The sequence below is a fragment of the Malaya genurostris genome, chromosome 2 (genome assembly GCF_030247185.1).
Source record: "Malaya genurostris strain Urasoe2022 chromosome 2, Malgen_1.1, whole genome shotgun sequence".
Lineage (NCBI taxonomy): Eukaryota > Metazoa > Arthropoda > Insecta > Diptera > Culicidae > Malaya > Malaya genurostris.
In genome coordinates this window covers 117,237,700-117,253,853 of record NC_080571.1, presented here as the reverse complement: position 1 = coordinate 117,253,853, position 16,154 = coordinate 117,237,700, and the positions used below count along the sequence as shown (strand labels likewise).

Genomic DNA, 16,154 nt, shown 5'->3' with positions numbered 1-16,154 from the left:
TTTTTTCACATAAATTCCAATTCTTCAAAACAAGCGCTGTTGTAATCGTTTCTACTTTTCAATAATAACTGTTCGTAGTTTCCACATTTTTTAACACGTTTCGAGTGCACTGGCTAGATGATAGATCAGGCCAAAACGGAGTATTTTTGCCGTGAATACGTCTTACATTACAACGGGACGATTTTGCGAAATTCGCCCAGTTCAAGAATAGGCAGAACTTAATCGTGAATGGTATAAAATAAATAATTCGAAAACTAAGTTTTCTCAGACTCTTGCAATGAATGAGGAGAACTTTCTCGTACTCGAGTCGCCGATTTTGAAGTAGTCAGGCACATGCCAGTACCGTTAAATGGTGAACTTTGATCGAAAATCGTTCATTTCTTCCAGTGCCATGGATGGAACTGGACGTTGTGGTGAGGATCTTCCACTAATACCAGTAATAATGAACTTAAATGCTTAAATCGCAGCTCTCGTTTGGTTTTCGAACGCCGTCGCTTTCAAGATGAAAGTTTCAACCAACATCAGCACGGAGCTGAATTTATGATTAAATTCTTGAATTGAATTCAGTACCATGATTCTGGTTCACCTGAATTCTGAACATTATTTCAAGTTCAGAGAGTTTAGTTTCAGACTTCGGTTTATGAAATTAGTTGTAGAAAACAGATGTAGAATAAAAATTATGATTCTGAACTGAAACCTAATTCTGGATTCTGGAACTGGTTCTTGACTAGATTTTTGAACTGAATTTAGTTCGTTAATTTAATTTCGGGATTCCAAAAGGAGCTCAATTTCTGAATTCAGATTCAGAATTTAATTTCTAAATCCAGTTTCAGTATTTATTTCAAGAATTCAGAATCTACATGCTCAGTTCCTTTATTAAGGTTCGGAAAATGAGTTTAGTTCCATAATTCAGGATCTAAATTTATAATCTGATTTCCTAATTTTGAACCTGAATTTTGCAACAGAATTCTGAACTTGTCACAGATTTCGATTTTAGTTCTTGAATCCAGTTCTAGAATTTAATTCTGTCTCAGAATTTTAGTTCTGGTGTAGATGAATGAATGAAGGCAAACAGACTGAACAGTTAAAAAATTTGGATAGATACCGCTAATCGGGTCTTTTTAGAACCATTGAAATATTTTCAAAGGATTAAGCGAAGTATCTAAATCTAAACTGTATTTATTCCATATTATTTGATTGTATGGTGGACTATATTTGTTGTCGATAAGTCGTACTTTAGTATAGATGAATCGTTTGCAATTCTGTAAGCGAAACAACAAAAATTGCAAAATCCACACAATCTACTAATACGAAAAAAAAAGTCTTGGCATTACGAGGGTTGTTGCTTATGTATTTAGCCTAAAAATGAAAACAATACTATAAATGCTTTGTTGTTCTTCAAAATATTCCCCTAGATGATCAATACACTTCAGCATACGTTTGAAGCAATTTTCATCAAATCGTAATAAATCATTGCACGAAAATGTTCACGATTAAATTCCATTTTTTTGCTGAGGTAAAATTTTCAACTCACTGTAAACAAAACAAATAGCTCTCAAATGACAGAATGTTCTGAAGATGGCAGTGGTTAAAAATGTCGAACTTTATGATGGAGACGTCAAATCCACCGGGCAACACTTAGTGTTGCCAAGGCTAAACACATAAGTAACAACCTACGTAACTTATGAAAAAAAGAGCAAATGGTACTTCTAAACCACGCTCTGGAATTTCCCATGAACTTTACCTAATACACTTCAATCGAAGTGATGTAAACAATTTGAAAACTTTAGAAAAAGTACGTTTCATTTCCCACATTAAAATTCATTGGGAACATTATAAACGGCATAATCGTATTGCAAACTTAACGCAATGTCGTCGTTGCCAAGGCTTCGGCCATGGAACCAAAAATTGTCATATGGATATACGGTGTTTGAATTGTGGTAAATCGCATTCGAAAGACGTTTGTCCAATGAATGAAACCACTGATAAATTTTCATGTTCAAATTGCAATGGAAATCATAAATCCAATTATTTGAAATGTCCTGTCAGGGAAAAAATTTTAAACGCTCGTTCGCTTAGACAACAAGTCAAATCAACGACCTTAAATTTACAGAACATACCTGAAAATTCTTCTAAGGCACCTGCCAATTCGTCTTCTAACGAAAACAATTTATTGACAGGTAGATCGACCTCGTCATCATCTTCTTCTAATGTCAGTTATGCTGGTATATTAGGTAGAAATCTATCTCCTATTTCTTCTAATGTAAATAATCAAAACACAGGACCGCCTTGCAGTTCTTCTTCTAACGAAAACAATTTATTAATAGGTAGACCGGCCAAATCATCTTCTTCTAATGGCAGTCTACCTACAAATATTCCTTCAATGCCATTCGCTTCTTTAAATGAAGTCGATTTAGGCGATATAACTGAAAATAAAATGATCTACCTACAAGATCAACTTTTTCAAATGATCATCCAAATGAATTCGACTTCATCACTTCTTGAAGCATTTCAAATCGGATGGAAATTTGCAAATAATATTATAATGAATTTAAAATTTAACAGTGATGTTAAATAATTATTTGAATATTTTAAATTGGAATGCTCGATCTTTGAAATCGAGTGAAGATGAATTTTATAATTTTCTCAAAGTTCACAAAATTCATATTGCCATTGTGACAGAAACTTTTCTTAAACCAAATGTAAAATTGAAAAGTAATCCACATTATGTGGTTCATCGATTTGACAGGTTTACTGGAATTGGTGGTGGAGTTGCCATTTTTGTCCAACGGCAAATTAAACATCGAATTTTACCTTCTTTCAATACTAAAGTTATTGAAAGCTTGGGAATCGAAGTTGAAACCATTCATGGAATTTATTTCATCGCTGGAGCATATTTGCCATTCCAATGCACCGGCGAACAATTAAATTTCTTTAAAGGCGATTTGCAAAAACTTACAAGATATCGATCGAAATTTTTCGTAATAGGGGACTTAAATGCTAAGCATGTCCAGTGGAATTGTAGGCAAAATAACAGTAATGGTAAAATACTTCATAATCAACTCTCAGCTGGTTACTTTACAGTTCTTCATCCCAGTAATCCTACTTGTTTCTCTTCCGTGAAAAACCCGTCTACAATTGATCTGGTTCTAACAGATCAAAGTCACATTTGTAGTGAACCGATTACTCATGCTGATTTTGACTCAGATCATCTTCCTGTAACATTCAGACTTTCCAACGAAGCTATAATTAATCCAATTAGTTCTATTTTCAACTATCATAGAGCTAATTGGTTGGATTACAGATCTCACATTGAAAATCATGTGGATCATGAAACTATTTTAGAAAATTCTGCGGACATCGACACAACAATTGATAATTTGAATCATTATATTATCGAAGCTAGAAATCTTTCAGTTCCCAAAGCTCAAACTAAATTAAATTCTCCTATCATCGATGACAATCTTCAACTGCTCATTCGGTTGAAGAATGTTCGTCGACGACAATATCAACGTTCTCGTGATCCTGCTATGAAAAACATAGTTAAGGATTTACAAAAAGAAATTAAACATAGATTTACTCTTTTGCGAAATGAAAATTTCGCTAAAGAAGTTGAACAAATTAAACCATATTCTAAACCTTTCTGGAAACTTTCTAAGGTTCTTAAGAAACCTCAGAAACCAATTCCTGCTCTCAAGGAAGAAAATCAAATACTTCTTACAAATGGTGAAAAAGCTCAAAAGCTAGCTCAGCAGTTCGAGAGTGTCCACAATTTTAATTTAAACGTTGTGAGTCCTATTGAAAATGAAGTCTCACTGAAGTATGATCATATTTCAACCCAAGTGTTATCACACGATGACATTATTGAGACGAATTTTGATGAAATTAAATCAATTATTAGGAAACTCAAAAACATGAAGGCTCCTGGTAATGATGGAATTTTTAATATTCTTATTAAAAATCTTCCCGATGTTGCCTTGAGACTCCTGGTTAAAATTTTCAACAAGTGTTTTTCATTAGCTTACTTCCCAAAAAGATGGAAAAACGCTAGAGTAATTCCTATCCTAAAACCTGATAAAAACCCAGCAGAAACATCAAGTTATCGCCCAATTAGCTTACTTTCTTCTATCAGTAAACTTTTTGAAAAAATTATCTTGTTAAGAATGATGACTCATATAAATGAGAATTCAATTTTTTTACCAGAGCAGTTTGGATTTCGTCATGAACATTCAACTACTCATCAACTTGTCAGAGTAACGAACATGATAAAATCAAATAAATCTTCTGGGTTATCCACTGGAGTTGCTCTTCTAGACATAGAAAAGCATTCGACAGTGTTTGGCACAAAGGTTTAATAGCAAAAATGTCTGATTTCCAGTTTCCTATTTATTTGATCAAAATAATTCAAAATTATTTAACTGATCGTACTCTTCAGGTTAGCTATCAGAATTGTAAATCTGAATTGCTACCCGTACGAGCCGGTGTTCCGCAGGGTTCGAGTGTAGCTCCAATCTTGTATAATATTTTCACTTCTGATCTTCCAATTCTACCCGTTGGTTGTCAGAAATCGCTATTCTGTGACGACACAAGTCTGTTAGCCACAGGTAGAAATCTAAGAGTGATCTGCAGTCGCCTACAAAGAAGTTTAAATATTTTCAATGATTATCTGTCAAAATGGAAAATTAAACCAAATGCAGCAAAAACGCAATTAATTATCTTTCCTCACAAGCCAAGAGCTTCTTTTCTTAAACCAAACAATAATCACATTCTCAAATTGAATGGCTTGGAATTGACATGGTCTGATCAAGCTAAATACTTAGGTTTAACGTATGACAAAAAACTCACTTTCAAGGATCACATTGAAGGAATCCAGGCAAAGTGTAATAAATATATTAAATGTTTATATCCTCTTATAAACAGAAATTCTAAGCTCTGTCTAAAAAACAAATTGTTAATTTATAAACAAATTTTCAGACCAGCCATGCTTTATGCGGTACCAATTTGGTCAAGCTGTTGTTCCACCAGGAAGAAAACGCTTCAAAGGATTCAGAATAAAATTCTGAAAATGATTCTGAAGCGTCCTCCCTGGTTTAGTACAAATGAGTTACACAGACTCACAAATATAGAACCATTAGATGTAATGTCACATAATATTATAAGCAAATTCCGACAAAAATCGATGCAATCTTCAATTGAATCGATTCGCTCTCTGTATTAGTTAGTAAGTTAGTATATAAGTTCCTTTTCCCCATTACACAATACAAGTAGGTTTAGAATTTTCCCTACACAAAAATCTCAGAATTGCGGAAGCAAATGATGTCTTCATGGTAATAACCAAATCATATATATATAACAGGGCTGAAAAGTCACCACTTGTGGCTGAACACCCAATTTAAATCTTAATAATTTAATTTTAACTCATATTCCAATAAATAGTTATTTAAAAAAAAAAAAAAAAAAAAAAAAAAAAAAAAAAAAAAAAAAACAACCTACGTACAATCATTTTGTGCAATTTGGCTTTTATGTTGCAACAGACTTCGCAGTCGACTCTTAGCGTTCAGAATCATTGCGTGGCTGGTGCTACGATCCCACAGACACTAGGAATCCTTACAGGCCGGTAACTGGCTTTCAAGATCAGCGCCCTTTGCATTGAGCTGCCAACTAACAATTATCTATATTCGGAAGGGAAAAAGAAGCATGTCAGTTTTATTCCTATACACGTTCTTTAGTAATGTTTGTGACATTACCCGCTCGATTTTTTTAAATGTATTATTTCTTCCAACGCTTCAAAATAATTTTCAAAAGTTTATTATGAATCTTTTAAAGCGTTTTCTTCCTGGTGGAACAACAACTTGACCAAATTGGTACTGCGTAAATCATGTCTGATGTGAAAATTTGTTCATGAAAATAAACATTTATTATTAAGACAGAGTTTTGAATCTCTGTTCATAAGAGGATATAAACATTTAATACATTCATTACACTTTGTTTGGATTCCTTCTATGTTTAGTTTTTGCCATACGTTCAACTTAAGTATTTTGCTTGCTCAGACTATGTCAATTCCAAGCCATTCAATTCAATAACGTGATTATTGTTTGGTCTAAGAAAAGAAGCTCTGGGCTTATGAGGAAGGATATTCAATTGCGTTTTTGTTGCATTTGGAGCAATTTTCCCTTTTTGACAAATAATCACTGAAAATATTTAAGCTTCTTTGTAGGCCATTGCAGATTAGTCGTCGATTTCTACCTGTGGTTAACAGACTATTGCCAGATATTTTTTTCAAAAAGTTCACTTATAGAAGAAAGTTAATTGATTGGTCGATAACTTGATGTTTCTGCTGGGTTTTTATCGGATTCGAGGATAGGAATTACTTTAGCGTTTTTAAGTTTCTCTCCATTAATTGACATAATTTCATCAAAATTCGTCTCAGTAATATCATCTTATAGCAATACTTGAGTTGAAATATGATCATTTTCAGTGAGACTTCATTTTCAAAAGAGCTCAAAACGTTCAAATTAAAATTGTGAACACTCTCGAGCTGCTGAGCAAGTTTTTGAGCTCTTTCATCGTTTGTTGGTTGTCTGTTTGTTCCCTTACTAGAGAGTAGTGGTTTCTAATATTTTTTAAGAACCTTAGAAAGTTTCCAGAAAGGTTTAGAGTATAGTTTATTTGTTCAACTTCTTTAACAAAATTTTCGAAATTTCACCTATTTATTTTTTGTTTAACAATATAATTTATAAGACAACGTTTCTCTAATGATAATCGTTCTATTTTAGATTACAATTTTGTTATTGAAGTCAACATTTAAACAATTTGAAGATATTTAAAAGTTAAGGATTCTTGATGCAAGTTCATTATTCGGACGTGTCTCAAAAAATATAGAATTGTGCATTGTAATCAAAACAAGCACTGGTAGCAAAATTTGTACCTGTTTGTTAAGAAATAACAGGTAGCTTTAACAGTAATATAAAAGGCATGTTGGCTTACGAATATAATCATTCTTGGCTTTTCCGTTTCTAAGTGACATTGTGCGTGTATATTTTAATCTTGTTCAGCTTTTGTGTTATTTTCTTGTGTTTTATCTATTGCTTATTAGTTAGTTCTCATTTTTCATCTTGCCAAATTCTATATTGTCTTTATTTTGATGGTGTAAATTTGTCTATTTTAATATTACTACAAAAATCGTCATTGTAATTTTTATTACTAATTTCATTGTTTAAATTTCTTTCAATGATGGATAAAGTAATCGTTTTTGTAAATTATTATTTGCAAATTGCCATCTAATTTAATATTCTTCAAAAAGTGATTCATTCGGATAATCATTGGAAAAAGTTGATCTAGTTTTTGATAGTCTTCATAATTCTCTACAGAGTATATTTACCGTTGATTCTTGTCAACATTCCAATCTACCTATCAAACATTCCTATCTACCTATCAAACCTACAATATCAATTGTAATCTCTTCAACTTTTTCCTCCTTAGAGACGTTGCGTCTCAGTGTTATTAGTGTGATTTCTAGAAGCCAACATAAGTGTGATTTCTATTGTCGTATTTTGCTTAAATTTTTCGTTAAAACGACCTGCAACGATTTTTCGTTAAAACGACCTGTAACTGTCATTCGAAGAGGAAAATTGTTTTCGTTTTAAGACAATTTGAAAGGTGTACCTATTCGAAGATATAAGTGCCTTAGAGGACTTAGGCGTGGATTATCGTTTTTTTATTTTCATGTATGTTTTGCAAATTTAATGTCGTTGAGCGAACAAGTGTTTATCCAAGCGAACAAGTGTTTATTATTTTTTTCCTGGTTTCAAACAAGTGGATTTATGATTTCCATTACAATTAGAACTTTAAAATTTATCAGTGGTTTAATGAACAGACGTTTTTCGAATGCGATTTACCACAATTCAAACACGCTATATCCATATGACAATTCTTGGTTTAATGACCGAAGCTTTGGCAACGACGACATTGCGTTAAGTTTGCAATACGATTATGCCGTTTATAATGTTCTCAATAAATTTTAATGTGGGAAATGAAACGTACTTTTTCTAAAGTTTTCAATTTGTTTACATCACTTCGATTGAAGTGTATTAGGTAAAGTTCATGGGAAATTCCAGAGCGTGATTTAGAAGAACCATTAGTTCATAAATTATACTTGGAAAGGGGCAAAACCATGCAATTCTTTTAGTGCATTTTTAATTTCATCAGACGGCATAGAATCAACGGAAGGGAAATCTGTCCGTTGTCTTTTATTTTTGCATTTAGATTCTATAAGATCGTGAATGTTGTTAGAAAAAATGTTGAATAACGGATTGTGATTTATTCCGTATTGAATTATTTTTAGCCTTATGCTTGTTACCTGTGTTATGTTGGACGCATTCATTTTTGTAATGAATCAAATTTGAGATCAAATGACTTAGCTAAAATGTGGATGGTTGTGGTTCCGTTGTTGACTGCCCTTCTATTTCTGACATGTGACTTTCCTTATAAGCCCGTCTACGCCTAGTTTTCAAATTGATTACATCACTTCGATTGATTAGTGTATTAGGTAAAGTTCATGGGAAATCTCAGAGCGTAATTTAGAAGTACCATTCACTCTTATTTCATAAATATTTCTTGGAAAGGGGTAAAATCATGCAATTCTTTTAGTTCATTTTTAATTTCATCAGTACTTTGATCATTTAATAAGCCAATTTGAATTTGAATGATTCGACAGTCTTAAGAGGTCTATCTGATTTTATATCATATGAATAAAATTTATGAAGTTTCTCGGACAAATACAGGATAGGACGTTCATAATCTTCCAATCCACCAACTCGACATTCTTCTCTTCGTCCGATTTGAAATGAGACTTTTACTTCCGGGAGAAAAGTAGAAAGCTCAGTACGGAATGCGTTGAAGTCGGAAATCATCACCGTCACTGGTGCCATAGATTGTTGTTTCTTTCCAGAACGACAAGCGTCCGTTTTCCGTTGTCTTTTATTTTTGCATTTAGATTCTATAAGATCGTGAATGTTATTAGAAAAAAGTTGAATAACGGATTGTGATTTATTCCGTATTGAATTATTTTTAGCCTTATGCTTGTTACCTGTCCGGTTGGACGCAGGCATTTTTGTAATGAATCAAATTTGAGATCAAATGACTTAGCTAAAATGTGGATGGTTGTGGTTCCGTTGTTGACTGCCCTTCTATTTCTGACATGTGACTTTCCTTATAAGCCCGTCTACGCCTAGTTTTCAAATTGATTACATCACTTCGATTGATTAGTGTATTAGGTAAAGTTCATGGGAAATCTCGGAACGTGAATTAGAAGTACCATTCGCTCTTATTTCATAAATATTACTTGGAAAGGGGCAACACCGTGCATTTCTTTTAGTTCATTTTTAATTTCGTCAGTACTTTGATCATTTGATAAGCCTTTCAAGACAGCCTTAAGGGGTCAATCTGATTTTATATCATATGAATAAAATTTATGAAGTTTCTCGGACAAATGTCGAATAAGACGTTAGTAATCTTCCAATCCATCAACCAAAAGTCTTCGTCCGAGACTTTTACTTCCGGGAGAAAAGTAGAAAGCTCAGTACGGAATGCTTTGAAGTCGGAAATCATCACCGTCACTGAAATCTAAGAAACTCCAGAAATTGGTTTCTGGAGTTTCTTAGGAAACTTAGAAAGTTTCCAGAAAGGTTTAATATGAATTTTGTAAACTTTGAGAAATTCATCTTCACTCGATTTTAATTTAACATCACTGTTAAAATTAAAATTCATTATAATATTGTTTGCAAATTGCCATCCGATTTGAAATGCTTCAAAAATTGATGAAGTCGAATTCATTCGGATGATCATTTGATTTTATTTTCCGTTATATCGCCTAAATCGACTTCGTTTAAAGAAGCGAATGGCATTGAAGAAATTTTGGTAGGTAGATTTCTACCTGTTACACTAGTGTAACTGCCATTCGAATAAGATGACTTGGCCGATCTACCTATTAATAAATTGTTTTCGTTAGAAGACGAACTGGAAGGCGTACCTGTTTTTTGTTTTACTTTCGAAGAAATAAGTGCCTTAAAAGACTTAGGCGTGGTATTTGTATCGTTATTTTTTTAATTTTCAAGTATGTTCTGTGAACTTAAGGTCGTTGATTTGAATTGTTTTTGTCAGGACATTTCAAATAAGTGGAATTCTGATTTCCATCACAATTAGAATGAGAAAATTTTTCAATGGTTTCGTTCATTGCCCAAGTAACAATTCGAATACCTAATGGTTTTGATTGTAATTTATAGGAGTTTTGTAATTGATTTTTCAATCACTATCTGTTTTATGACGACTATAATAAATGTAAGTAATATCATAGTTTTTAAAGCTTCTATAAAACTTTTTACCCAGACTAACAACTGGACTAAAAATAAAACAATGTGTACTAGAATAAAACCATGCAAACACACTTAATATTGCTTTCAAACATTTTCTTTGAAACATTATTGTCAGTTAAATTCTTTCATAAATCTAGTTTTGTGTGTGTGCGTGTTCATTGGATGACAGTTTCACTCAGAGCAAATTTGAGGGTTCTGAAGTACATTTATGACACATCTGTTGTGGGCTATTTGATTTATTGCTTTTTGGGTTAAGCGTAATTTGCATTAAAGAAAATTTCATGGCCGCCATTATGATGTCCTATACCGTAGCTTTTATTGACATCAAATATACTTCGAAATGCAGAAACGAATAAAAATGATGGGCTTTAATGAATCATTTTCAGAACGTATACACAAGTTTTAACGCCACGAAATAGTTTTATACAAAAATGACGAAGAATCACAAAAAATCATTTTCAAAAATCATGGAGATTTTCGCAAAAACTGCATTTTTTTCAAGGCGATTAGCTATAATTCTTATTTTTATCCAAACATTCACGATAAAAATAAAAGCGCATGAAGTTTTTAAGTTCGGAAAAAACCTAAAACTTGTAAATGAAAACTAATATATTCTTACTGGTTGCATTCAAAGCAGACATGACACACACATAGCCATGAAAAATATTATCAAAACGACAATTTATTCATAGCGGAATTCATTCCTTCCGAATAAATTAAATGTTGATCATAAAGCTGGTTTCAAAATTTTCTTGAATTTGGAGTTTTAACAAAGGTTTGTGCTAATTCTTCACTTTGCTTTATAAACCTTATGAAGAATGGTCCACTTGGCAGGAACATGCTCTTATAGAGGTTCTCATTAGGCTTTCGTGGAGTTTAAAGTTTTAATGCAAGATTTATTATGTAGCATTGAAGACAGCTACAAGTATCTATTAATATTAAAATTGTAACTTGGGTGGCAGACGTCTTTCGAATGCGATTGACCACAATTCAAACACCGTATGTTCATATGACAGTGTTTGGTACCATGGCCGAAATTTTGGCAATGACAACATTGCGCTAAGTTTGCAGTACCATCGTTCTATTGTTCACTACACAATACTGTACTTGGTTTCTTCCGTCCTGAACGTTTTTGTTTATCGACTGACTTGGATGAGATGTGAAAGCGAATTGAGATCGACAATGTTGTTTGAAGAATTCTCGGTTAATTTTTCATTAGGGCGTATAAACAAGTGACAGTTTCTCTTTAATCACTCTCTCTTTCGATTATTGTGATGTAATTTTCTTTGATTTCACTGCTCTGTTTGAAAGTGGAAAGTTTCGGGTATTTTTTTTGCAAAGAGTTGAGTGATAAACGTGGAAACCGCTTGGTAATTAAGAGAGGGTAAACTAAAGACTAAAGACAAAGATTGATTTGGGGGTTGCCTTAGGAAAGACTGATTATTTCGAAGAATAATTCTGTAGTTGGCTAGTCTTAAAAAGGGTTTATGTAAAAATTATCAAAAAATTAGGATTTTTTGTTTATTTATTATTCGAGCGAGTCTCAAAAACAAACAGAATTGTGTTACTTTGATACTTGCATTGTAATCAAAATAAGCACTGGTAGCAACATTTGTACCTGTTTGCTAATAAATAATAGGTAGCTTTAACAGTAATATAAAATGCATGTTGGCTGACGAATATACTCATTCTTGAATTTTCCGTTTCTAAGTGACATTGTGCGTGTATATTTTCCATTTTTAGTTTTTGTGCTAATTTCTTGTCTTTTGATTTATTGTTCTTTAGTTAAATTTAGTTTCCTTAAATTTATAATTTGATTTTTCTTGTTGCTGTCTTCCATGCAGAATACATTCTATCCTGATCGGCAACCTGGATTGTTGTCAACATCCAGCGAAGCGTAGACGTTCTCTTTCATGGCTCCTTCGTTAGAGTTGCAATTTTTTTCAATATTAATATAAAAGGTTTGTTAGCTTACAACTCTTCAACTTTATCCTTCTTAGAGACGTTGTGTCTCGTAATGTGTTTTCTGGAAGCCAAGATCAGTGTGATTTCTACAAGTGTTGTTTCTTAAATATTTTATATCATATGAATAAAATTTATGAAGTTTTTCGGACAAATACCGGATAAGACGTTCATAATTCTCCAATCCATCAACCAATACTCGACATTCTCCTCTTCGTCCAATTTGAAATGAGACTTTTACTTCCGGGAGAAAAGTAGAAAGCTCAGTACGGAATGCTTTGAAGTCGGAAATCATCACCGTCACTGGTGGCATAGATTGTTGTTTCTTCACAGAACGACAAGCGTCCAGTATGGAAAAAGTCTTGATAAAGACTGATTTTGTGGTTGTCTTAATAAAGACTGATTAGTTCGAAGAATAGTTCTTTGAACAGCTAGCCTTAAAAAAGGCTGATTACTTTATTAGTCTTGAAAAAAACTGATTATATCAAAATAACACTCTTTGTATAGCTTTGAGAATGGTTTATTAATTGTCAGTCTTTGAAAATACTGTTAGTGATTCTGGTAGCCTTGAAAAAGACTGAAGCCTTGAATCAATGAAACTCTAGGTAGTCAGAAAAAAATTTCCAGGAGCAAAGAGCTATACGCGTGCGGGGCGAACTACTGGCAACGACGACATTGCGTTCAGTTTGCAATACCATTGTGCCGTTGATAATGTTCTCAATTAATTTTAATGAGGAAAATGAAGCGTATTTTTTCTAAAGTTTTCAAATTGTTTACTTCACTTCGATTGAAGTGTATTAGGTAAAGTTCATGGGAAATCCCAGAGCGTGATTTAGAAGCACCATTCACTCTTATTTCATAAATATTACTTGGAAAGGGGTAAAACCACGCAATTCTTTTTTTTTTTTCCATAAATACGTTTATTTCTTAAGGCAGTTTACATAAGTTTTTCTTCGCCGTAGCATCACTTTTACATAATATTCTTATCCTAATTTAATTCTAACATAGTCACAACGTTTTGAATTTATTAAAACATATTCTCTTATAGCTTAAATATCATCTTAGGTAACTCGTCATTAATTATGAAATCTACTCGGAAATATTATTTGAACCAAACGATTAACTTCTATAAATTATAAAATAAGCTGTTATTTTCAGACATTTTGTTGATAATTTCATAAACTGTTTCGAGTTTGTTTGTATCATTACATAATTTTTATTCTAATTTAGCTATTGGTTGAACTCATGGACGCAGCTGGGATCAGAACTAAGTCTTAAAAGGGGCCTTTATTAAATTGAAACTCCAATTTTCTTTATGGAATGATAAATAAGTTTCATGTATGAAAGGTCACGACAAGCAAGAATGTCTCGAACTGGGATATTGGATAGACTACCTTGGGTACGCAAAGAATTTATTAGTTGAGATCTGACATCACGATACTCCACACATGTCCAAACGACATGATCAATATCCCGATAACCTTCTCCGCAAGCACAATGATTAGTCTCGGAGAGCCCAATTCGAAGGAGATGTGCATCTAACGTGTAGTGATTGGACATGAGACTGGACATCACACGAATGAAATCCCTACTCACATCCAGTCCCCTGAACCATGCCTTTGTCGATATTTTCGGAATAATTGAGTGCATCCACCGACCCAGATCATCTCTATCCCAAGATGCTTGCCAGCTGGCAAGTGTTCTTTGGCGAGACGAGCTATAGAATTCGTTGAAAGCAATCGGTCGCTCATAAATTTCACCCTCAATAGCACCACGTTTGGCTAAAATATCGGCTCTTTCATTGTCAGGAATGGAGCAATGAGCCGGGACCCAGACTATAGTGATTAGATAATTATTGTTCAATATGTCGTTCAGGCACTGTTTTATTTTGCCCAGGAAAAACGGTTCATTTTTGCCAGCAGCGTTTGAGCGAATGGCTTCAATTGCACTCAGACTATCTGTGAAGAGGAAATAATGGTTTGGAGATAATGTGACGATTACACTCAAACTATAATGAACTGCTGCTAGCTCTGCTATATAAACAGATGCAGGTTCTTGAAGCCTAAATGAGGCCGAAACATTATTGTTGAACATACCAAACCCTGTCGCTTCTTCAATTCGCGATCCGTCCGTATAAAACATTTTCTCAGAGTCAATATGCCTGAACTTACTTGAAAATATTTTTGGGATTTCCGTCGAGCGTAGATGATCCGGGATTCCACGCACTTCACGCTGCATGGATGTATCGAAAAATAAAGTTGAGTCAGGGGCACTTAGGATGCTGACACGGATAGGAATATATCTTGAAGGGTTGATTTCCTGTGACATATGGTTAAAATATACTGTCATAAATTTTGTTTGAGATCGAAGCTCGACTAGTCGTTCGAAATTATTAATTACCATGGGATTCAGCACCTCACATCTTATTAGCAGGCGTGATGAAAGCTCCCAAAATCGATCTTTTAATGGAAGAACTCCCGCCAGAACTTCAAGACTCATTGTATGTGTCGAATGCATGCAGCCTAAGGCAATTCGCAAACAACGGTACTGAATTCGCTCAAGTTTGATAATATGAGAGTTTGCAGCGGAACGAAAACAAACGCATCCATATTCCATCACTGAAAGTATCGTTGTTTGATACAATTTTATTAGATCTTGCGGATGAGAACCCCACCAAGATCCTGTTATTGTTCGAAGAAAATTTACTCTTTGTTGGCATTTCGTTATCAGATACCTAATGTGTCCTCCCCACGTGCATTTGGAATCGAACCACACCCCGAGGTATTTAAAAGTTAAAACCTGTTGGATCATTCTTCCCATCATATGGAGCTGAAGCTGCGCGGGATCATGCTTTCTTGAAAAGACGACTAACTCTGTTTTCTCCGCAGAGAATTCGATACCAAGATGAACAGCCCAAACGGACAAGTTATCTAAGGTATCTTGCAATGGTTTATGCAGATCAATAGCTTTGGGCCCAGTAACTGAAACCACGCCATCATCTGCCAATTGTCTTAGTGTACATGGGGTTACTAGACAGCTGTCAATGTCATTCACGTAAAAATTATAGAGGAGCGGACTGAGGCATGAGCCTTGCGGGAGACCCATGTAGCTAATTCTGAATGTTGCCAAATCGCCATGTGAAAAATACATGCACTTCTCTGACAAAAGGTTGTGCAAATAATTATTTATAACCGCTGGAAGTCCATGTTGGTGGAGCTTGTCTGAAAGAACATCAATGGAAACTGAATCAAATGCTCCTTTAATGTCTAAAAATACAGATGCCATTTGTTGCTTTTGAGCGAAGGCAATTTGGATGTCAGACGAAAGTAATGCAAGGCAATCATTCGTCCCTTTATTTCTACGGAAGCCAAACTGAGTATCTGACAACAAACCGTTCGTCTCGACCCAAGTGTCGAGACGTCGTAGAATAATTTTTTCGAACAATTTTCTGATGCAGGACAACATCGCAATGGGTCTATATGAGTTGTGATTGGAAGCTGGTTTCCCCGGCTTTTGAATGGCGATAACTTTCATTTGTCTCCAGTCAGGTGGAACAATATTTTGCTCAAGAAACTTGTTGAACAATTCCAACAAACGTCTTTTTGCGAGGTCGGGCAGATTCTTCACCAAGTTGAATTTAATTCTGTCCAACCCAGGGGCGTTATTGTTACAAGACAAGAGTGCTATAGAAAATTCCATCATTGAAAATGGGTTATTAATAAAACCATTGTTTGGGGGAGATTCCCGTATAATGCTCTGCGTAGGAACAGAATCTGGGCAAACTTTCCTAGCAAAGTCAAATATCCATCGGTTCGAGTA

The 16,154-nt window shown here is 34.1% G+C and overlaps 1 protein-coding gene across 3 annotated transcripts in view; it reads left to right on the top strand.

Annotated features, from left to right (window-relative positions):
• Positions 1-16,154, top strand: part of LOC131431534 (cardioacceleratory peptide receptor-like) — a 305,849-nt gene that overhangs the window by 196,875 nt on the left and 92,820 nt on the right. The window lies entirely within an intron of this gene.